Consider the following 23428-nt stretch of genomic DNA (forward strand, 5'->3'; position numbering starts at 1 on the left):
TACTGTAATATCTCGCCACACAGGTAGCTGGTTTGTTATTTGCATCCAGTCTCCAATAGGCTTCATATCCATCCAACCAGCTATGTACAACATTTCGTTATATATTTTAAACTTGACAGGCACTTTTGACGCACATTCAATTGCACATACACGCTTTCCCCAAGTACACACATTTTATGATAATATCAGATTTACGGGGGTAACATCCAGCCCTCAACTGCAACCCCTATTATCCACATCTGATCTGCTAGCAGCAAAGTTTATTATATATACCGGCATCTACCACTTTTGTTTTGTGTACTTTTGTATATGTCCAGGTAGCTGCATGTGTTCAGAGCTCTGTTATTTCACACCCTTTGCAAAGTGCCACACATCGAAGTAGTGGCTGACACCGGGATGATTAGTTGCCATCTCTTTCTTGATTGACACATGCCGATCTGTGGTGAATTATAACACATCTATGTTGTTTTCTTGCAGGTAGTTGAAGCCTCTCATGAAGCCAACCTTCTCCATGTGCGAGCTTGCCTGCACTGCGTCATTCTAGTGAAGAAAGAAAAAAAAAAGCAAGAGAGTTGTACACAATTGCCAGGAACATCTCTAAAAAGGGCCACTCTGGTTGAAAATGAAACCAAAGCAAGTTACTGGTGTCGCTTTAGTAGAACGAAATATGATCACAGCTGAAATATTATGTCAAAGTGAAACCGCATTCTCCAATAAAACTTATTTTAAAGACGCGACCAGCTGCTCTTTAGCACGCGGCAAGCAGGATAGCTTTTAATCAAGGAAAACTGGTGCAGCACCTGTGTGACGTCATGCCACGGTGGAGTTGCAGTTCATTGGTTGTACCACGTACCGCAGCACCCTTGTGACGTCACGTTGCAGCAGTACGGCTGATGATCAGTGTTGCCATCCCTCTAACAGGTACTTTTGGTTTTGCCGTAGACGACCAAAAGCAAACTTTGAGCCGTAATATTTATAAACTATGCGCAATGTAAAAAACAAAATTGTACCTTTTTATTCAGGGACACTGACTTACCTAAAAACAGTCGTAATGCCAGAGTAAAAAATACATTGACCACAGTTGCCCTTCTCTTAACCTATTCGGTACCGCATGCAGCGTGCACTGCCGGGCCCTCCACATGACAAGCTGTTCCACCTAGAGCTGAGCTACTCCTTGCACAAATCTTTTGCTTCTTTAGCATGCTTTCCAGTAAGCATAAATGAAAAGAAGACGAAATAAGGAAACGTTTGTTTACAACCTGGAATGCTTTGCTCATTCCTCGTCTAGCAACAGTTCTGACGATGATGCGTCACAGTTAGGAGTGCCTTTCTGTAGTTGCGACTCACAAGTCCTTTTAAAGTGTATTTGTTGTTGGCAGAATTCTGCAAAATGGTGCTACCATCACAAGTATTCCCCTCATCTTCGTTATTTAAAAAAATAATGTCTAGGTCTTCATGATGTCATCGTCGGGAAGACTATGCCGACTGCTCATCGCTGCAATTTTTCTTCTAATAAACAAGAAGCACCCCATAAAACATGCAGACTATTGACATAAAAACAGAACATAAGGGCGCAGGTGAGGTGGTGACCTCAGTCGGTAATATATCCAACTTCACTACAAGTTACTGTAAAATGCTATCTATTTATGTTTAGAAATACAGTGAGTCAATCATATGAACTGCCCCATTACACAAGTACATCATTTGTAACATTCTGGTAGACAGCTATGTCTCGTTTACATTGACCCCTTGTTATGTAGACATTTTTTGGGGTACTGGTCTCTGCTCACAAAGTTCTGTCCCATTAATATGGGAATCTGCAGTCCAGAGTATGAAAGCTAGTTTGGAAACTGGGCAGATCGATGTCGGAAATTGGAAACAGCGCGCAAAAAAAGACGAAGACGACGAGAGAAGAGCACAGGGCAAGCGCTGACTATCAACTGAAGTTTTATTAAAAACGGCTCAAACAAGAAAACACCACACAGCTAACCAACGCCGAAACAACCAATGGCGTGTCGCTTACCATGCATCTATAAATTCGATCTCTTTTTTGTGCAGATAAACCGAAGGCTGGCTGACACAGTGCCCCGCGCCAGCTTTTTCGATAGCATGCGCCTCCAGCGCATGCTATCGAAAAATTTCCGAAGTCATGAACCAACTCGCTTGCATCGCCACCTTAATGCAGATAGATGCATTTTCGTCTCAATATTTTACACTGGTTCTCTAAAAACGTTCACAAAGGTCAAAAGATAAAATATACTAGTGAAAGCCCCAGGACACAGAGTGTATGCAGAGCTCCAGTATTGCCAATCTTGTCATAAAAACCCGTAACAAGGTAGGCTCATTTTGGCTTTCCTTTGGCACTATTCACAGGCGCGGTAGAAGAATAGAGGAGGTGTCTGAACTGTGTGGGCTCGCCACGGAGCAAACCTCGTCTCCTTCCACCATGTGCACGGGCAACGGTTGCCATAGCAACCTGTCGTTGCAGCTCAACTGGTCGTATCGCAGTCCGTTATAGCAAAAGAGAAATTTCTGAACCTGCCTTTCTTAGCTCACCGTTGTGATTGTTACCGCTCACACTATCCATTCCCAAAAGCCATTAACGTAAGGTTCTTTGTAAATGGATGCAAGATGGATTTGTAGAAATCGCTTCCATAATTTTTCCGCGCTGTCATAGCGTTCCTTTACACACATTCACCACTACATTTTATTCCATGCGTACCTCTTTTCCTTCGACTGTGTCTAATAACTTACTTGTGTGCCATTTGTTGTGCTGTTTTTTTTGTTTCTGGTGGTAATGCAGTGTTGAGTGTTTGTTTCTTTTCTGATCGCGGCAATTTTATCATTTTATTGTTTATCACTGCCTGGACTGCAGCATTGTTCCTATATGGACGGATACTTAAGTGTAGTGATAATTTGAAGTTTTAGCTAACATGGAGGCTGGTTTGTCCTACATTGGTATAACAGAAATGAATGAATAAAATTGTTCACCTCACCAACTTGAACTTGCTCTGTGTGCACAATCTTGTTCAGGGTGTTGGAGTAAAAGCTGTATGTGCTATACTTTGCGCTAAATCCGGGGGAGTCGCAACGTCCATCACCCGATAAATGGGCGCCTCCTGCACTTCTCATCTCCTCAAGGATGCATTCCTGCTCGGCGTTCCAGACCTGAATGGCATGAATCATTTTATTTATTTCTGCAATATAATTAACAAAACTCCACATCGAGAGCCCGTGACTGAGAACAGAAAGAAAGACAAACAGCGGTTGCATTAAAATGGTGATTTGGGCTAGTTGGCTCATTATCACCTACAAAGTGCCGAAACTAACAAGGACAATAAAAAGGAGTTGAAACTACACAAGGACAATAAAAAAAGGTCGAAACGGGGCACTTTTCCAACTAAGATTTATGGAAAAACCCAATCTCTTTATACTCGTAGAGGAATACACAGTCACGCCTACGTGTGGTGTAGCCCGTCGCAAAAAAGCTTACTCTTTCGCCGATAACGACACGGACGAGTCACTAATACAATCCATACATTTTTCTGTTATTTCAAAGACCTCGTACAGCTCCCTAGATATCCAACTGGAATATCATGGCGTACAGGAGCAGTAGCTGCAACGTGTAGCAAGGTGCCCTTGGGGGGCTGTCCGTGTAACCGCTGTATGTTTGCGCTTGCAATTATTAAAACATCTGCCCATGTGGCTGACGATCTGCATGACATGGGAATTTCATATACCAGTCCCGTGGCGCATTCTGTGAACCTGTTGCAGTGCTTTGTATCACAGGGACCTGTGGACTTTCGGGAATTATTGATTTTGCGGCCCACTCGTGATAGCTTATTGGGCCGTAGAAAAAGCAATGGGTGCATCGTACCGATCGGCAACCTTTTTAAGATTGCGGGTTAATGAGTGCTCATGCAGGATTCGCCTAGTTTTTTTCCTGAGGTTGCCTCGGTGTCCCTTTCTTTCCTATTAAGCTGTCCGCCACCTCCACCAGAGTGCTCCGACGGTAGCCCGCTTTCTGCAACCGACACACACATTCACATAGGCACAAAGAAACAATGTTTCGAGGCGTTACTTAAAAGGTCCTGTGCGCATAGTGCTTAAGAGATCTTCTTCACGGAGCAGGTAGCATGGTTGCAGAAACCGGGCTGCTGCAGGAGCGCTCTGGCGGAGGTGGTGGACAGCCTAATAAAAAAAGCTAAAGAGAGACTGAGGCAACCTCGGAAAAGAGACTCTGCAAGTCCTGCGGTAATCTCGTGGGTGTACTCATTAATCCACAATCTTAAAAAGGTTGCCGATCGGTACGATGCACTCATTGTTTTTTCTGCACGCAATAAGCTATCGCAAATGTGCCGCAAAATCAACAATTTCCGAAATTCCACAGATTCTTGTGATACAAAGCACTACAACAGGTTCACAGAATGCACCACGGGACTGGTATATGAAAGTGCCATGTCATGCAGATCGTCGTACATCGGCCACACGGGCAGATATTTTATTAATCACAAGCGCGAACATGCTGCGCCTACACGAAGAGACCTGTCAAGACAATTTGCTTCACATTGCAGCCTCTGCTCCTGTGCACCATCATTTAGCGACAAAAGGTTTTTGGCTAGATAACCCAATCGGCTACCTAGGGAGCTGCACGAGGCCTTTAAAATAAAAGAAAAAGGTATGGATTGCATTGGTGACACGTCCGTGTCATTATCGGCAAAAGAGTAAGCTTTTTACGAAGGGTGTGACTGTGTATTCTGCCACGAGTATATGAGATTTGGTTTTTCCTTAAATCTTAGTTGCGAGCGTGGCGTTTTGTCAAATGCGCCTAAGTTGAAACCATAACATCGACTGCAGCAGAATTCAATGCATCAGAAATAAAAAAGAAGCAGTAAATCTTTTATAACTTCTTGTTTCCTTTTGATTCTTATTTTTACCAACATGCTCCAACAGAAATTTTGAGTCTTGTTGTTTTTGACCGTTGTGAGTTGCAGTCGTTTCGTCTTGTAACCGTCTTCACAAAAAAAAAAAATGTTGACAGCCACTTTTTTGCATTTGACACAGCACGATTGGAAAATAATTACAATAATTCATTTTCAACTTTTGGCAAGCAATTTTCTCTCCAATATATTCCCACCAAAAGAAGAGAGGAACAACGGCTCATGCCCGTCAGTTCTAATGCGAGAACGACGGACGCTTCCCGCAATGCTTGGATCGAAAATGCTATACCATCGTGATTCACACAATTGCCAGCGACCTCCGCACTCCCACGCGCCCAGTTGTTCAGCAGCGCCATGGGTTGCATAGTGAAGTTTACAGCAGTGTGAAATGTGGGACATTTTCAAGACTTTGGTATTTCTTGCGGGACGCAGGACACGAGCCCTCAATACGGGACAGTCCCGCGAGTCGCAGGACGGGTGGGCACCCTACTCCTCACCCCCTTCATTGCTCCTACTACCACGTGGCACAAGTAGAGAGAGCGGGTCGTAGCAGACAACAGAGGCGCTGCCGTGCCTCCATCGCCTGCTACAACGGCATATCCCATAATGCCTCTTCGTGCCTGACGAAAGCGCCCAAGCTTAGGTAAACAGTGAAACGTTGATGGTGCGTGTTACGGATGGGGATGTTGGCGAGGATTATGCAAGGAAGCTTGAAGTAGTGTTTTTCTGCCACCACTCAAACGCATAATTAGTGCTGCCATTTTCATTCACTGCTTTGAGGGCATACTCTCGGTCGTTCGTTACAAGTCGTTTTAAAAGTTGTGGAGCACTAGGCCCAACACTATAATCTGGACAAAATTAAATTTGAAAACCTCACGGTATAAGAGATTATTCTGTTTTTATTTTATTTATTACTGCAAACCCCCCACAATTCTAGCACGGAGAAAGAAAGCAATGCTAATGTCCCTGCAAATCGGGTATGAACCAAAGGAAGTCTCGCATGTAAGGCGAAAATAGTCAGTCAAAGCTCTCGAGTTCAGTAGTCGAGTGGAAGTTTCCAATTCAATTTTGTCCAGATTTTAATAGTGGACCCAGTATGTGATTTAACACTGCAATACTGCTGCAGGATGACATTTCGGCATCAAATGTGAGTAACTGTTAGTGGGTAAAAAATATGTTCATTATGCTAGTGACTGCAGCACATGAGAGGCTCGCAAACATTAAAGGCCCGTTCACACACTTGCGTTCGGAGCGACCACTACGCTTACGAACTAATGCAACCGGTTGGAACGACGAGTTACCATAGCAACGAAGCGCCAAACGGTCGTTTCGTTCGTGTTCGTTCGCAACGCAAGGAGTTGAGCCGGGCTGAACTTTTTCTTTACGTTCGGGAACGACGGGAGCGACAGACCAATCACAGGTCTAAGAGAGCTTGGTCGCGCGTGTTGCATGCCGGTCGTCCCGGGTTCCTTCGATCTTCAAACATGGCGTCCGTGGTGCTCCTCGACGTGGACGGCGTGGTGGAAGCTCATCGTTCCCCGTAAAAGCGCTATCCTTGACTGTAAATTTTCGTTGTGTGTCGTTATGATAACCCAGCACGTACTAGAAGGGAAGATCCACCTACTCGTGCGGCGATCTCGTGGCGGCACTCTCAAGACGGCAGAGACGCCCGTGTCGTCATGTTTGTTTACTTCGACTATAGTGGTGCTTTCTTAGCATTTGTGTCCTCGCACATGGCCCGGATTTTTGGCGCATTCCATGCGTGTGCTCAAGTTCAAGGTATTACTGGTGCGTGCCGTATAAAGGACGCAAATTTTCACGCGTTTTCATCGCCCGAAAAAGGTGATTAGTGTTAGCAATCCTGAACGCTCGCAACGTCTATCAAATTATATTTCTACGTTGCGTTGCTAAGATTACATCATCTTTTATAATCGTAGAAAAGACTGTGGTGAGATTTCTACTGTTGGCAAAGTCGTGTATTAAAGTCGTGATCGTGCAAGACGGCGTACTGCATGTTTTCTTTTTCTAATGCACTAACCTGCAAGCGTATCCTGAAAAAAAAAACAGTAATAAAGCTTGAGGTCATAAAAGACGGTCTCTCTATTTTCTATTACGCAAGTGAGTGGCAGCGCGTCTCCTTCTTTATAGAGGCACCGCTGAAACAGCTGACGGCAACGGAGAGGCGGTCGCCGTGCTGCCGACCCGCTGCGCTTGTTGCAGTGGCAGCAGGAGTGTACGCGCGGCGCAGAGCGGTCGTTCCTGTCACTGCGGTCACAACGGACGCAGTCGCGGATAACGGGTTCATATTAGATGTCTGAAACAACCTTTACAAAGCTATTGTAGGCGCACAGCAGATCTTCGTGACTGTACGCCGTAGCCGAAACCTCAGGCTGCTCCGGTGAGGGCCCCGCTCACTGATCTCTATTGTAGTATGCTGGATCGCGGACCGCGGCCTCGGCAGCTGGGGCCGAGTGTCGCCATCGGCGGCCATTGATTGACACCAGCCAATGCATGGGACTCTATAGGGAGAACGAGAAAAACTGCCGTTTTTTTCGTTTCTAAGCTGTTGTAGCACTGAAACTTTTAAGATGCTCTTCGATAAGCCCGTCAAATAGCTTGCGTACAAATATTAAAACTGACAGCCCTCGCAGTTCTTTTAAAGAAATATTTTGTGGTCGAGAGTGACTCCGCTGTAGTATAGCTCAATGAGGCGAGAGTTACTTAGAGTTACCGCGGAGTCGGTGGCGGTTTCGTTGAATTGGGTTTACCAGACGACTAGCTCGAAGCCTTTGCTACGCGGAATTTGCTCACTCCCAGAAAGCCGCTGTCGAGATGGAACTTCTTTGTCATTCATCAACTTCTGGGCTTCCCCGAGGACGGTCTCATTGACAGCAAGTTCCTTTGTTTACTCCACTACGAGAGCCGTAGTTGCTCCGGCACGTTTCCCTTTTTTCCATCACGGTTCGAACGTTTGACAAATACCGATTCGATCTCCAAACACCCGACATAAGGATCGCAGCTCACCATAAAACACTCGCCTTTGAGCACAGCGTACGTGCTTCAATATTCTTACTTTTGTGCGTTTCTCTCATAGACCTTCGTGTATTGCCTGGTGTTAAGCAATGGCCGCCGGTGGCGACACCGACGGGCTCCCGATCCGTGATCCAGCCTACTACAATAGAGATCAGTGGCCCCGCTACCCCGCGTCGGGTAGGAAACCGTCCGCCATGTTTGTAAGCGTAGCTGAGTTGCTTACTATTGGCTACGAGCAAGAGCTGAAACTCGTTTCTCATTGGCTGTTGATTCGTATGGTTGCATGCGGTTGCATGTGTGTGTACACGTCGCGCACAGTTGTCGTTGAAGTCGCAGCGATTGCATTAGTTCGTAAGCATAGAGGTCGCTCCGAACGCAGGTGTGTGAACGGGCCTTAACAAATTCTTGATATGAACGTCCGTTATTTGGAATTGTGGTCTGAGGTGGTGAGGACCATATCTTGTAGATTCTGGGTGTGATTGTCACCCATTATGAACACTGTCCATCATAACATAGTATTGAAAAAGAGCCTTACCCTGGCTATTGAAGGCAGAAGATAATGCTTTTGATATCTGTAGTAGGTGCGATCGGAGATTACTTGAATGTTAATGTGCCGCAGCATCCTCAGTGTTACGACAGGGCTTGCCCACTGAAGAAAACTGCGGCGGTGAGAAGAAGGCTTCCCACGTTCCTCCCCGACACACTGGGCTCACTTGTCCACTTCCTGATATGTCCATCTTGGCACCCTGTGGTCGCTGTCACGCAAGTGCCGTCAGGATGCAGTTCCGCTTTGCAGGGCTTGTGGCACTCTCTACAAAACTTGAACAGCACCAACAAGGATCCTCCATAGATTATATATTTCCTTTCCTTGTCGGGTGTCGGAGCTCTGCTTTTGCCTGGAGACCTTTAGAGAGTTAAAAAAAAAGATCATGTAATGTTGAATGCTTTGTGCATCATGTTAAAACTACTTGTAAAAATAATGATTCTTTATTTGAAATTCCAAATAAAGCCATGTATGGATAAATATCTGAGGCAGGAAAATGGGCGGACTATAGTTATGTGCTGTGCAAACTAGTGCAGCTTGGTGGTCAGATTGTGAAACACAGGAAGTGCCATTCCAAAGCAATTAGCACCATAACTGAGACAGTGTGTGAAGTAAACCAAACAGTTATGATAAAATTTGCAAATTACATAACTTAAAATAAATTATTTAGAGCTTCATTGCAGTATATCAAGCAAGGCGAACCTGTTAATCTTGTCTTCGTTCGAGGGGTAGTATGTGTGATCTGCGGCATCGTACGTATGGCTCTGCTTCAGAAGGGGGGTCGGCTTCGGAGAAAAGGTAACTTTCAGAGGGCGGGTCTACTTCTGAAGGGAGGCCATCCTCAAAGGCAGGGTCGGCTTCAAAGCAGCAATCTCCTTCAGTGGGGAAGTCGTCTCCATCTAGCTCTGAGGGCAGTTCCATCTCTAAAGGCAGCTCTACCTCCATGTCTTGTTCCGTTCCACAGAACAACCAGTCAATCCCTGCCAGTGTGGCTGGCTCAGGTTCCACTTGAGGCTGCGGTTCTTCTGCGGGCTGAACCTGATATGCCGGATCGATAAATGGAACAGGTGATGTTGGTACAAAGTCAAATGGACAGATCTCCAGTCCGGCAGGCGAAGATCTCCGCATGTAATCAGTCTGAGTGCCACGGCTGACTAAAACCTTGAGCTCTGTCAGCATGTCAGTCTGTGTCGCTGGAATGAGAAATTTTTTGGGGTGAGTTGCTCTTAGAAAATTTGCATACTCATAAACACAAAGATAAAAAAAATAAAAACACTCGCCAACAAAGCCTTAAAGATTCAGGGTCCCTATGTTTCAAAACCGACTTGTCTTTTTTTGTTTTTTTTTTTGAGGGGGGAGGCTACTTACATGCGAGGAGCAGCAGGTTTTTTTTTTTTCTACTGTGGTGGCATTCTTTTTTACATGCTTATGTCTGCTTTCCAAGTAGTGGACATCATCATCTTAACAATATCTAGAGTTGTCTTTACATCTAGCCACGGCGCACTCTTTACATCCAGCCACGGCGCACTGCATATGTGTGCCGGGATGCTGAGATTAGCGCTAGCTCTGACGTCGTCGAATCGAAAGCTGACGGTAAGACCAGCACGAGGGCTAAGTATAGTTCACTGGTATGAAGGCAACGTCTGCTCAGTGATTGTGGCTCGCTTGCCTCGTGTTCGAAATGAAGGTGACAGAAAAAAAGACACAGGAAAATCTTAAATGTTTGCGCTGTGCCATCCAGGCAGACGAAAGCAGTTTTGATAATCAAAAGAGAAACTCGCAGAGACACTAAATAGTGGATGGTTATCTCGGCCTTTTATCTGGTGCTATTAAATCTTTAAACGATACAATTACAGCGAGTTCACAATCTTTCGGGCCTTTAAACAAACTGAAAAAAAGTTTCAATGGATGCCGGCGGTTATAAGCATACACGTGTGTGATAGCGGAAGCTTTTAGGTTTTCCGTACTCTTATTTTTTTATTCGTCCGAAGAACTGCATGGTTTTGGTAATTTGGTTTCTTGTACAGGGAACTTTTGCATAAATGGCTAAAGCACGAAAACATTGTTGCTAATGCTGTGGCAGTTCATGGCTGTCAACGTTGAAGGAAGCACACGGCCACGTGTACCAAAAAGCAAAAGGGTAGGAGTTCTCAATGCAGCTATGACACTGTTTGATTGTTCTTTTGCTACATGATATTTATATTATAAAATTAAATGTATATAATAAAGCACAGAACAATAGCCACGAGTACGCTAAAACCAAAACCGACCGAAGTGAAGCCACTTAATGGCGGCAGTACACTATGCGCCAGTCAGGGAACTGCTAAGATGAAAAGGTGTATGGTGTAAACCTCAGATATTCTCTTTGTCGCTTTAGAAATACATTCAGAAACAGCAAGGTGTCGTCCTTTTCACATTCCGCAGTGAACTGAATGGCTGGCTCGATAGAGTATAGGTGTGCCAGAAAGTTAGTAATGTTTGAAGTAATCAAATTATGAAAGCAATCATTCACATTTGTATATAGTCACACCTGAAGAAGTCAATTCGATTTTTGAAATGTTGGGACCGTGGAACTTGGTCTTTTGTTGGTGACTTCTTAATTTTCCTGGCTTTAACCCTACCAGAGGGGCTTCTGTTAAATTTGTTTACGTTCAAACAGAAAGACACTCGGGCTTACCTCTTACAGTTCCCATTTGTCTTCTGGCTGTGGAATCCAGTGGTGGCTTGCTTGTAGGGAGCTCAGTGCGTGGCACCACAACAACCTAAATGCAAAAATAAAAAAAAAGCTTTTGCTCAAGCACACAAAGTTTCCACAGAAAGCAATGTTTTTACTGCAGGACAAAACAATGTTTATATTGGCAGCTCTTCAGTCATGTTCTTGTAGTAACCACTTGATTGCAATCATATTTTTCATTAGAAAATCTTTGCAGGAATAATAAAAGGAACTTTCTTTATGATTACATGGCGGGTAAATTAATTATGCGAGTATGTTACTTGCACAAGTAAAGTCGATATTTGCAAACAGCAATGACTACACATAGTTATGAGTAGTGTCACTCAAAAAGAATGAAGAAAGGAATGCAATGGGCAAGTGTATGAACACATGTCTTCACTCTTTTGGTGTCAGCTGCTGCTTTTAAATGAAAATGCTTGTCTGTTTCTTTATTTTTTCAACATGTATTGAAATAATCTTTGGAAAGTTCCATAGTCTGGTAAGCTACTTTAAAACTATGTCCCTTGCCTGGCCCATGCATTTTGCCCGCTTTTCAAGAGGGAGCTTCTTTTGCAGCATCCGTTATACAGATCAGAGACGTGGAAAGTGTGTGTTGTGACCCCTCAAACAGTCGCGGGCTATTGTACGAGGTCACGCGGCCTTGGAGAGTTCCTGAAAAAAAAAATGACTATGCATAAAGCTAGCACAGAAATAACGGTCCCCTAAGTAAAGTGGCTGGTACAGCCGAGGGTAAAGTCAACGAAACCAGGCTGTGCTCTTTAATAAGCGTGTTTGGCCCAGGTTTTGGGGTCGCAGTCCTAAACAGTTAGCGCACCTCTGGAACAGATGATGATGCTATTTAAATAACCTCATCATTCTTCCGTCTTGTAGTGGAAGACAGCAGGTGTTGAATGTGGAGGCACAAGTTACCAAGTGGATATCCTTTGAAGTAGTATTTGGAGAAGGTATCTCCTCGCCCCGACATTCCTGGAAGTATGAAATATCTCAATGTTTAGAATCCAGACGGCGCGACATAAAAAATTTCGATTTTTTTTTATTTCAGCTTAAAATTCTTTATTCCTCTACAAATTAAAGAGAGGAGGTAGGGGAAAATCAGCTATAAGTTGTTGGAGTTGCACCTCCAGGCTCCTCAAGATATATGGCTTACTCACTAAGAAAAGGAAATTAGCTGCATTACACCTAATTTAGACGAACACAGAAAAATTCATTACTCGATGTGCAACATCGTGCTCATTAGAAACAGTGCTTGTGGTTCTCTAAATTGATAGGTCATGCACAAGATAATTTATGGTCCCCAATTGTCACGAGTTTAGGTGACATTTATTTTTTATTTCTTTGCACTGAGCGCACTGTCCGCAGCCGTTGGTTCAATCTTTTAATCTTTAGCACACCTTTCCGCCCCACCCCAATGCGACGAGGTACTGTGTTTTGTGTGGGAAAGAGGTGTGAATTTTTCAGTCTGGTTAGGAACCACAAAAATTATATCTGTCGCTCTTCAGTCTTGTGGGTTGTCATCGGGGACAATTGAATGTGAGAACTGCTCTGTCATGTGGGTGATAACCCTGACATCTGTTTGTACCTTTATGAATTGTTAGCTTCCGCCAAGGTTTTTCTCTGGAAAAGTGATTTTTTGGGTGGTACATAAGCGGAATTTTGCCGAGTAGTGGGGAGGGGAGCACCCCCATGGCTCTGCTCGTGGGTGCACTCTTTTGGAATTTTTATTTGTTTTCTTCTTTGGGCTGCGGTCCCGTTTTCCCTGTGTTTGCTGGTGGCGTGTGTCCTGTTCAGGCATGTGCACGTGTGGTGTTGACCCATCGCATAACGATGGAGAAAAGACCAGGGACGGATCCAGGACTCCGTTTCGGGGGGGGGGGGGGGGGGGGTGAATTTGTTAGAAGACTATTTTCCCATTCCTTCATGTCATCGGGGGGTCCACTCATGTGAAATTGCCCTCGGAGAAGGGGGAAGGGGCGGGGGGGGGGGGGGGGGGCCGCCTGTCGCCCCCCCCCTTGAATCCTATGAAGTCTCTGGATGACATCCCCTCTTTTTCTGGCTCCTACACTGGGAATGAACCTATCGCCTGTCACCAGTCTAACCTACACATTCTGTTCTAAGTAATTTCAGTTTATCTCGGAGTACGGCTTTTAATTTTTAATAATTTTTCTTGCTGCTTTGTGACAAGTATAAGGTGTCATGGTGATTTGGTGTGAACTCACATGAGTTGGCCCAGCTGCCAAGCTTGCTGACTGGTCGGGAGTAGCTAGTCCTGGAGCAGCGTTGTCACCCGGAGATTCCTAATGTAATGAAATTATCATTCTGTGCACTTTGGGTACTATACAACAGTTGTCCAGTACATCTTTGCGATGCACTTTGTACATCGCGTGTCGCAAGTGACCTTTCATAATCCACAAAGCATATAGTATGGTTCACAAAATCTGCACCCAAAATGTTGAAGTTATTTTATTTCGTGTTAGTGTGGCGTTTACCATGGACAAGGTAGATAGTTTTTTGTCAGCATAAATTACAAACACCTGAAAAATCTGGCATTCCTTTTGTTTTCTGTATGGTATCCACTACCTATTTTTGCATTTATACGGCAGTTTTTTTACACATACCCAAAATAAAGTGACAAATATCAAAATTCAGATATTCTCATGATATATTCGAGGCCTCAGAGCTCATGATGCATCATACCCACAGCTTACTCAACACTATATTTGTGTAGTATCGAATGGTAGCACTTTTGGTTAACTTGAAATTGCGTTGTATTTTGCATTAAATTCGAAATTCCATCACTGAATTTTATCCAATGCAATGATTTAAAACTACATCATTAAAAAAAATTTAAAAAAAGTGACCTTTTTTATCTCTTTTTTTTTTACATCACCTTTTAGCGGTCAAACATGTACCCAAACGCCTTGGTCAACAAAATGGTATTTTCTGCTAATTGGCTTCAGTGCAGTATGAATACTTACACATGTTAATGAATAAATACTCCCCCCTCCTCCTCTTCCTTCCTTCCCCCCCCCCCTTCCCCCCCCCCCCCCCGTAGTCATAAGCACGTCATCGACCCGTTTGTTATCACAAAATATGTTTTTTGAAATTTATTCAAAACATATTGTCTGCTCAACGAGTGGTAACTTCAACGCAATACTGCTCTTCTCCCGCGCTCAGTCTTTCTAAAAATTACTGATTTTGGGGGTTTAGGACGACGCTCAGCAAGTTTCTAATTGGAACCATATGTATATTCTCACTAATAAAAAAGTTAATTAGTGAATTTTAATTAATTAGCCGACTTATCGCAACAATTAGCCACCCACATAATGTCCCCCTGGGCGTATAACTCACTCGCGCAAACCGCATGAGTGTAGCTTTCATGGCTTTTTTCTAAAACTAATATGTAAGGATGTTAAAAAACGGGATATAATTGAGGCAAATAAATATACCCAACCTTCCGGCTTTAGTTACAAATTTAAACGTCTACGTAGTGTGCTCCGTTAACGAGGTGCAAATTTGTTGGCCCGTCCCAGCGGCTGGGACGAGCCGACGTTCGAGTGGCGAGCAAAGAGCAGGCAGATATTAATTCATGCCGCGCACCAGTGTCGGCTGGCGTTCATCGAGATTCTGGTGAAGTCCAAGTTGCATTTAGTGAGATATATTTGGTAGACTTACCTCTAGTCTTGGACGCTTTGCTTGGCGTGGTGTGACCTGCTGCGGGAAGTTCGTCGGTACAACACTACGCCTCAACCGAGGTACCATTTTAACCCCCAACGCTCTAGATACGCTTGGACTGACCTCGTAATCTTCGTCGACAAAGTGTCGGGAACAAATAAAGGACTTAGATCCAAAGCCTTCGAGTAGTCGTTCATGAATTGCAGCTAGCCAGGCCGCCTTCTCTGGCGCACACTTTGGAAACCTGTGCAGCAGCGTGCTTTCGGTTGCGATTCCGCCGGGGCATCCTTTCACGCAGCACCGGCGCGACATGGTCCCTCACGTCGCCGACACGAGTCCACTACGCGTCCCGTTCAACCTCACAAAGTTTCAAACAATTTGGGATCTCAAAGAATTTGAAATCCCTGAAACTTCGAACTGGAAAGTACAGCGTCGTCTGCTTGCAGCGAAAGACGACACGCACGGAGAAGGGAGAAGGAGGATGCGTGATGCGCGGATCCCGCGGGCAACGCCACTTCCGCTTGGGGCGGTTTTGGAGGCAGGAGAAAAACTCGAGTCACAGGTCGCCTCAATTTTTGACGTCACTCCTCTGGCCCGTAGAGCGCGAGAACTTCAAATTTGGCTTTTGGATTTTGTTTTTTTACTTCACAAATACTGAGTCCCCAGGCTTCAAATTCTGAGGATAATGTGTAAACAGGGTTTTTAACCGTTTCAGATAATAAAAAAACATATGATTTTGACCTGTCAGTGCCCATTTAAGTTGAACTTGCTCCAGGACCACTCGTTCGATAAGTAGCTCTAGGTCTTCGCTGTTAGGTTGCGCGGACTGTAGGAACGCCTCAACGTCGTTCACTAGCCGCGTCAATTGTGACCGAATCGCCTTGCGCTTTTTCTTGTGAACTTCTGTGCTGTCGTTCTGGTAAAAGGAAGAATCACTCACTTTTCTTTCGGCGTTCCAAGTGTTCGCAGTGCTGTAATCCCGGGTTTCCAGCACCAACTTTTCTCTTGCATCTGTTGTCTCTTGCTGGCAGATGAGGCGCTCCGTTGAGTACAAGAACAACACTTATATTATTTCTATTGCGAACAACTTTCGTTCAATAGTCAAAATGGCGTGTGCACAGATTCGTTTTCCATTCCGTTCTGTGCTTCTCGCCGTATCCTCTTTGTCCTTTTGCCCTCTGCTTCTCCGAGGGAGAGGAGGACCCCCACTGCCAGGGGCAACCGATGTCACTGTATGCGGGGGTTGAAACCGGTTTGACTGACACGGACTGCTACAGCGCGATAGAAACCGCTGTCTGGAGGAACTCGCTTTTCCGCCACGGTTGCGTTCGTCCTGAATCTGGGAGTCTCTGTTTAACGTCAAAACACAGTGTTTTTTTATTAGCTACGCCCCATTTTTAAATAGAGGGGGGAAAAGTAAGATGAATGCGGTTTTCACGGCCTTTTATATAGCTCGACGGATATTAGATGGGGGTATAACCATCACTATTATCATAATAATCAACTAAAATTCGGTATTTAACGTTTAAATTACTGTAATTACTATATATGTTTATATTACAAACTTTAAGGCGGTCGAGTGCCAGGAATTTCATTTTGTATGATTCGCGTAACCAGCGTGTGTTCCGCGATATTGAACCCCGAATTTCGCACTTTTATACGGCCAATGAAGCAAAAGTTTGCCCGATTTAGTGGGGAAAAAAGTCAAATTAGGTAGAAAATTCGGAGGCGAATATCTCGGAACACGGAAAAGACAGTTATCTCAAAATGTTAAAATAAAAAAGTGTAATGGCAAAAAAAAAAAAATAGAATAATTGCACACTAATAACTGCGTCCGACATGGTTTTGTCCAAAGCAGGCTTTGCATCCCTATCTCTTTACACCGTAAAGTGGTTCTATCATGCAGACTTGGACGTAGTTCAACTACTCTACTTAAACTACTGTAGTTTAGCTACTTTTTCGAGTAACTTGGTAACTTTCAATTACAACTTGATTTGGGTAATTAGTAGTTTAATTTAACTACTTTCTTCAGGTAACTTCTATTCAAATTACTAACTACTTTCGAAATTATATAGTTCTAATTTTGCCCATCACGAACGTTTGAGCGCAGAAATGAATAAGACGCCGGCAGATAAAGTGGCATTCCCGAACAAGGGGCCCCCTTGTTCGGGAAGGCGTCCTTGGGCCAAGGTGGCGACGAGCAGCCAAAATATAACACCGGCACGCACGAACGCAGGAAGAGATGCTTAACAAGCCTTGGTCGGGTATTGACCTAATCCGGTAATGCACGCAGGCGCCGCGTTTCCAGCTGCAACCGTGAAAGACGGGGACACTCCGAGGGTTGTTTTCGTGTTGTCTGTCTTTAGCGGAGTTCTGACTCAAGCGGTAGGTTCCACGTGAGGCTCCACTGGAATGACCTCGCAGCTGGGCGCCTGTTCCTATGGTCGCCTTGTCGTCAGCGCATACGTCTTTGCAAAACCGGACTCCCCGCGCACAAACCCTGGCACGGATAATCCGTTCATGGGAGCACGTTCCCGCTTCCAGCTGCAACTGTATACGAGCGACGATGCTTGTTCATGTAATCCTTCGCGTCCTTCCGACCATCCATGCCTGGGACACCTCCTCTTTGTTAAAACGATTTACTTGTCAGGCGTGGAGGCTATGGTGAGGCGCATCAGAATATTGTAGTCGCCGGCGAGGATTGCGAGTTACCCTTGGGAAATCATTTTGTTGGACCCGGCGTCAGCGGCGAAGTATACTTCTTTTCATCTTCTGTTAAACCAAAACAATTTTATTTTCAGTAGCGTAGCACTAGCACTACAACGGGAGGCGCAGTCGTTCGGATGATCTCATCGCCGTGGCGCGAGACTTGAACCCTTGAAGGTCTGGTGCACTCGCTCAGCGTACACTCAGAACGACGTCGGAATAAAAAGGGACCAGTCATAACAATCTCAACTTCACGAAGAAAAAAGAAAAAAATCAGGAAAGTTTGTTATAAAAGACAATCTACCCGAGGCAAACCTCACGTGCTTAGTGATAGACACCTAAGATGCCGACACTCGCTTACCCGGCCCTGCGCAGCCGGTTTCTCAAATTCAACATGCCGTTCCATCCAGCCCGTCGGTGGAACGTCTATTTAGCTTGGCTGGGGAGGTCCTTAGAAGGAAAAGGAGAAAACTCTCCTATCAAGAACTTTGAAAGTCAATTGCTTCTGCGAGCGAATAAACTATTTTGGCGAAAACGCAAGCCATAAATAGACTGTATTTATTTTAGGCTGGCAGGGTTTTTCATTGATCAAAACTGCTGTTCATTTTGCTACCACAAAAACATAAAAAAGTAACTTCGAAAGTAACTTCAAAGTAACTCGCTACTTTTTACAGTAGTTAGTAGTTTACTCAATTACTATTACAAATGCGTAATTTCTACTCTACTCCAATTACTTTTAACGTCGATACTCAGTAACTTAACTTAACTACCTTTTTTGAGTAATTTGTACATGTCTTTCTATGTGATCTCAATGTAACCCTCCATCTTGTGAAATATGTGTTCATTTGACTAAAAACAGCATCGGACTACCCAATGTGTATTTATAATTTCCGTGTCCATAGAAAGTGTAAATGAGCTAACTTCTTTACACTACGTACTTTACAGATATAGTGACGTTATCTAGCTTCATAGACCACTGATGTTGATAAAAAGTATAGTAGAATGACTAATAAGCTATTAATCAAAATTTGACACATATTGGAAAAACTGCAGTGTATAGGCTTTCGTCTCAACAAAGGCCATACAAAGTCTGAACACTACCATTGATCAAAAGTACATAAAAAGCGAGCGATAAAAATGAATTCAATTTTGATACACATTGTAACAACCGCAGTGCGCAAACGTTCACCTCAACAAAGTCTATACAAAGACTGAAACATACAATTGATAAAACGTATATACAAGGCGGGCGATAATAATGAATCCAATTTCGATAAAAATATTAACCACTGCAGTGTATAGAACCGTGTCTAAAAAAGGTGTATACACAATGTATACAAATACGTTGTTAGAAAGTGGGTAGGTAAGAAAGTCGCAAGGATCGTTAAGAAGTCGCAAAGATTTCAATTGACTGCGCAACTTTTTTTTGTAAGGGAACGCTACTACATAGTGCAGAGTGTGACAGGCGGTCAAAGGCACGAGACAGATCAAGCTGGACGAGATCGCTAGGAGTACGTTGCTCGAGTAGGGCGCTGACTGTGTGTACAAGTGCTCCCAGAGCAGCCTGACAGCTGCGATTGAGGCAAAAATAGTCCTGGGCCGAAGTCAAGAGCCCATGCTCCTCAAGGTGGGCGTGAACCTTGGTGTTCAAAATTCACTCGAAGTTTCGACAGATGATGGAGGTGGAAGCGTTGGGGCCGATAGGACGACACCGGGTCTACACGGGCACCAGGGCCCTTGCGAACATGTGCGATATGTGCAATATTTCATGCGTCAGGGTTCACTCACAGGTCTACAATATTTTTGAACATAGAGCAGAAAAAATGACCTATGAAGGGAGCTGCGCATGGATATAAAGATCAAATTGTGGATACCATCAGGACCGCGGGACCTTGGAACGGACTTATATGGAAACAGCTTCTTAACCGTCTTCACCAGATTTGCGCAGAGTGAACAGTCTCGGAGGTGTGGGTGCGATAGATGGATCAGCGTTATCTGCTGGCCCGGGCAAGGCGTAGGGTGGGGCTGAACCAGCTGCCCACACCGATGAGTAGTGGTGGCTGATCGCTTTAGCGAGAAGAGATGGAGAGGAGACCTAGTCATCATTGATGAGAAGAGAAGGGCACTTGGACCGTTTTCGCTGTGAGTTTATGTACGTCTAGAAAATCTTCGGTTCCTTACCCACTTTCCTGGCAATACGAGGTCTGTTAGAAAAGTATCCGACATTCGGCCGAAAAAACAAAACTGGCATTGTTGGAAGTATTTCGAGAACAACTCATTCGGAATGGAGTTTAGTTCAACTGTCGTTGCAACCATAATGTCATCTCTTGTCTGAAATCGCGTTCCTTTCAATGGCGCCTTTGTTTTGGGAAACAGTCAAAAGTCGCAGGGGGCCATATCAGGAGAGTAAGGAGCCTGTTGAACTACAGAAGTCTGTTTTTTTGCCAAGAAATTCTGAATCAAGTGCGAGGAATGTGCTGGAGCAGTGTCGTGATGGATGCGCCAATTTCCTGTTGACCACAACTCCGGTCTCTTGCGCCGCACAGCATCACGTAGGCGACGGAGGACATCACTCCAGTACTGTTTGGGGATTTTTGACCCTGTGGTGCGTACTCGTGGTGTACCACACCGTGGGAGTCAAAGAAAGAAGTCAGCATCACTTTGACGTTGCTGAGCACTTGGCGGGCCTCCTTCGGTCTTGATGACGTGGAACGCTTCCACTCTGACGAATGGGATTTGGTTTCCGGGTCGCACCCGTACAGCCATGAATCGTCACCACCGATTATGGTGTTCATGAAGTTGGGGTCACTGATTGTGGAATCCAGCATGTCCTGTGAGACTTCTACAAGAAGTTGCTTTTGCTCTACCGTGAACAGCTTCGGCACGAATTTCGCCGCAACTCTCTTCATGGCCAAATCTTCGGTCATAATGGAATCTGCAGCAAAAGTGCTGATGCTCACCTCTTCCGCAATTTATCGGACGGTCACGCGACGGTCCCCCATCACCACAGCGTTCACTTCGGCAATGACCTGGCCATTTCGGCATGTTGATGGCCGACCGGTGCGTGGCTCGCTGTCCACCGATGTGCGGCCGTCTTTGAACCGGTTGTACCACTCTTTAATCTCTGTGCTGCGCATAGCATCGTTGCCGAAAGCCCTCTGAATCTTCCATATGCTTTCGACTTGGCTGTCGCCCAGTTTCTGGCAAAATATGATGCAGTAGCGCTGGTCCAGTCTCTCCGCCATTTCCCTTGCAACTAAACAAACCGACGAGAGCACCACACACTACCTCACTCAAAAGCTGCGACCTACGCTTTCGGTACGCGGGAAAAAAATTCAAGCATGCGTACGAAGGTTCGAGGTCGGCTGATGCAACCGCGTTTGTTTAATATCCAGAAAGTGTTCGCAAAAAAATTAATAAATAAGGCCTGATACTTTTTTAACAGACTTCGTATTTTCAACAAAGCATCTGTGGGCGATACGGATTTTCTTCTCGACTTCCCGTTGTAGTTGCATATCTGCCACGATGTCATGAAGTGTCCCCTTGGGCGTTTGACACCACGCATTTTCTTTTCTTTCTTTATTTCTCCTTTCCCAAATTGACCGGGAAAAGGCTAAAGGCATGAGGCCTGACGAGGTCTCTGTCCCCTTTACAGTTCTAACATAGCAGTGGAGGGTACATAGATTTTTGAACACGAGAGTTAGAGAAAAAATAAGCTATAAAATCCTATACAACTCAGAAACGAACAAAAAACCAGGTCAATCAATTATCACAGGATGTTTTTTCAACAAATAATGATCAAATTAAATTAATCAGGAACATTTTTAACATATCAAAAATGGATATATGGACATGATTTAAAAAGTATAAAATACACACATATCAGAACACAATATCACTGCCCACCAGCAGTGTCTTTAGTCTTTTTTTTTTTAATTGGAGTTTATTGCAGTTAAAATGTATTAGATCTGCTGTATCATTCAGAATTTTGGAGACTTGACAGTTTCTCGTTTGTCTTCCATAATTCGTACGATTGTTTGGAGGTTGTCTGATTCTATGTCGAAGTGTATGATAGGTTGTGTTTTCTGGCGGAATCACATAGAATTTATTTGTGTGTATTATCTGGAACAATTTAAAATAATAAATTTGGTTTACTTTAAGTAGGCCATATTTGCTGAATAGAGGCTCAGTTAGGAGATCCCGAGGCTTACCTTTATAATTTTCAAATAGTCGTAGAATTTGTTTTTCTAAGATGATCAATCTATTATATTTGGTTGCCGATGTCGTGCCCGAGTCTAAAATTCAAAACCGCAGTTTGGACGCAAGTAATGCGTAATATATATTTGTTTTTAGCCATTAGGGTATGAGATTTCTTATCTTATAAATTCATCCAAAGTCTTGGGATAGCTCAGAGCTCAGCTTATTTATGTGCGTGTTGCAACTTATAACTCTCGACATAACCACACACAACGAACGTTTTGTTGTGTAACCTCCTCTATATTTTCATTATGCCACCTTAGTGTTGTCGCACTTATATATATATATATATATATATATATATATATATATATATATATATATATATATATATATATATATATATATATTGTGTGTGTGTGTGTGTATGTACGTTTCGCTGTAATTTATTATTCTCAAGTCACATTGATAACTTTTTGTCATAGATTCTAAGGCCGCTTTAGAAATTGAAGCAAAAACCGTTTTAGTGTCGTTAAACGCTACCTGTTAAACGCTACCGTCGCAAAGAGCAGGCTCTATAGATCCCTTGTGATATTGTTCTCCTGTGCAAGTGTAGAAACAAGCTCTTTCGCTGTGCCGATATAAACCGCTCTCATTTCCACCCAGTAGCGTTGCACGGACCCTTTAAAGTGAAGTGCACAGCCTCCCGCCAAAAGTTAAACCCCTTTACAAAATAGATGGTGCGTCGGTTCAGAGATGGCGACACCAGACCGTTCCATTCTGTGCTTGGTTTCTAGCTTCGGCCAGGGTGAAGCAGCATTCAATACACAGCTATATGAAACACGTAATTAAAATATTTGCAGTATTTTCTATTTCCTACTTAATTAGATCTTGACCAACATATCTGAGTATTGTATGTAAATACTGAAAATTTAGTATTTCAAATACTAGTCAAATACAATTTCGAGTACCGCATTTCAATGCGATATTATGTACTTTTCGCAATGGCAGTCATATTTGAACAGCACGAGACTTGCTGCGTTTGATCATAATAAGCATAACAAAAAACAAGAGCAGAGTAAAGCTAAAATTATTTATTTTTCGTTAGCTGATTTAATTTTTTATGTCGCATTAACGAGATGTTCGAGAATGAGGTATTAGTTGAAGTGAGCCTTTCAAATTAAGTTTGTACTGAGTACATCGTGTTTCCTGGCGTACCCGCTCGTTATTAAAACCAATTTAATTTCTTATTGTTACAACTTTCTTTTGGCGCTTAATTCTTGGTATATATAGACTCAATTCTTTGTTAGGACAAGCTCTTGTTTTTAGCCGGTGATAAATTTAAGCCTAAGCTGGCAGACTGTGGGGAAAAAGGTATGTGTAAAAGTATTTGAAGAGAACCAAATACTTTCGTTGTGTTAGTATCTTGAAGTTAAAACACTTCTTTAAAAAAATGTAATGGCATTTGTAATTATATATGTTTTTGTCAAGGCAATATGTATATGGGCTTTGATGCATTTTTTTAAGTGTTTCAACCATCTCTGCCTCTTCTTTGCAGGACATAGCTTGCGCGAAACATTCGACGCAAACGCTGGAATTCGA

General features: G+C 43.8%; 1 long non-coding RNA gene and 1 pseudogene across 1 annotated transcript; both read right to left on the reverse strand.

Moving 5' to 3' along the window:
* Nucleotides 1–9685: 9685 nt before the first annotated feature.
* Nucleotides 9686–12191, reverse strand: LOC120843745. The gene is made up of 3 exons (XR_005716250.1): nucleotides 12161–12191; nucleotides 11195–11279; nucleotides 9686–9710 (listed from the first exon to the last, which is right to left on the reverse strand). It is a non-coding gene; the product is annotated as an uncharacterized LOC120843745 (long non-coding RNA).
* Nucleotides 12192–20285: 8094 nt separating this feature from the next.
* Nucleotides 20286–20874, reverse strand: LOC120843744 (annotated as a pseudogene).
* Nucleotides 20875–23428: the final 2554 nt, after the last annotated feature.

This window comes from Ixodes scapularis, unplaced genomic scaffold (genome assembly GCF_016920785.2).
Source record: "Ixodes scapularis isolate PalLabHiFi unplaced genomic scaffold, ASM1692078v2 PGA_scaffold5__190_contigs__length_132052651, whole genome shotgun sequence".
Lineage (NCBI taxonomy): Eukaryota > Metazoa > Arthropoda > Arachnida > Ixodida > Ixodidae > Ixodes > Ixodes scapularis.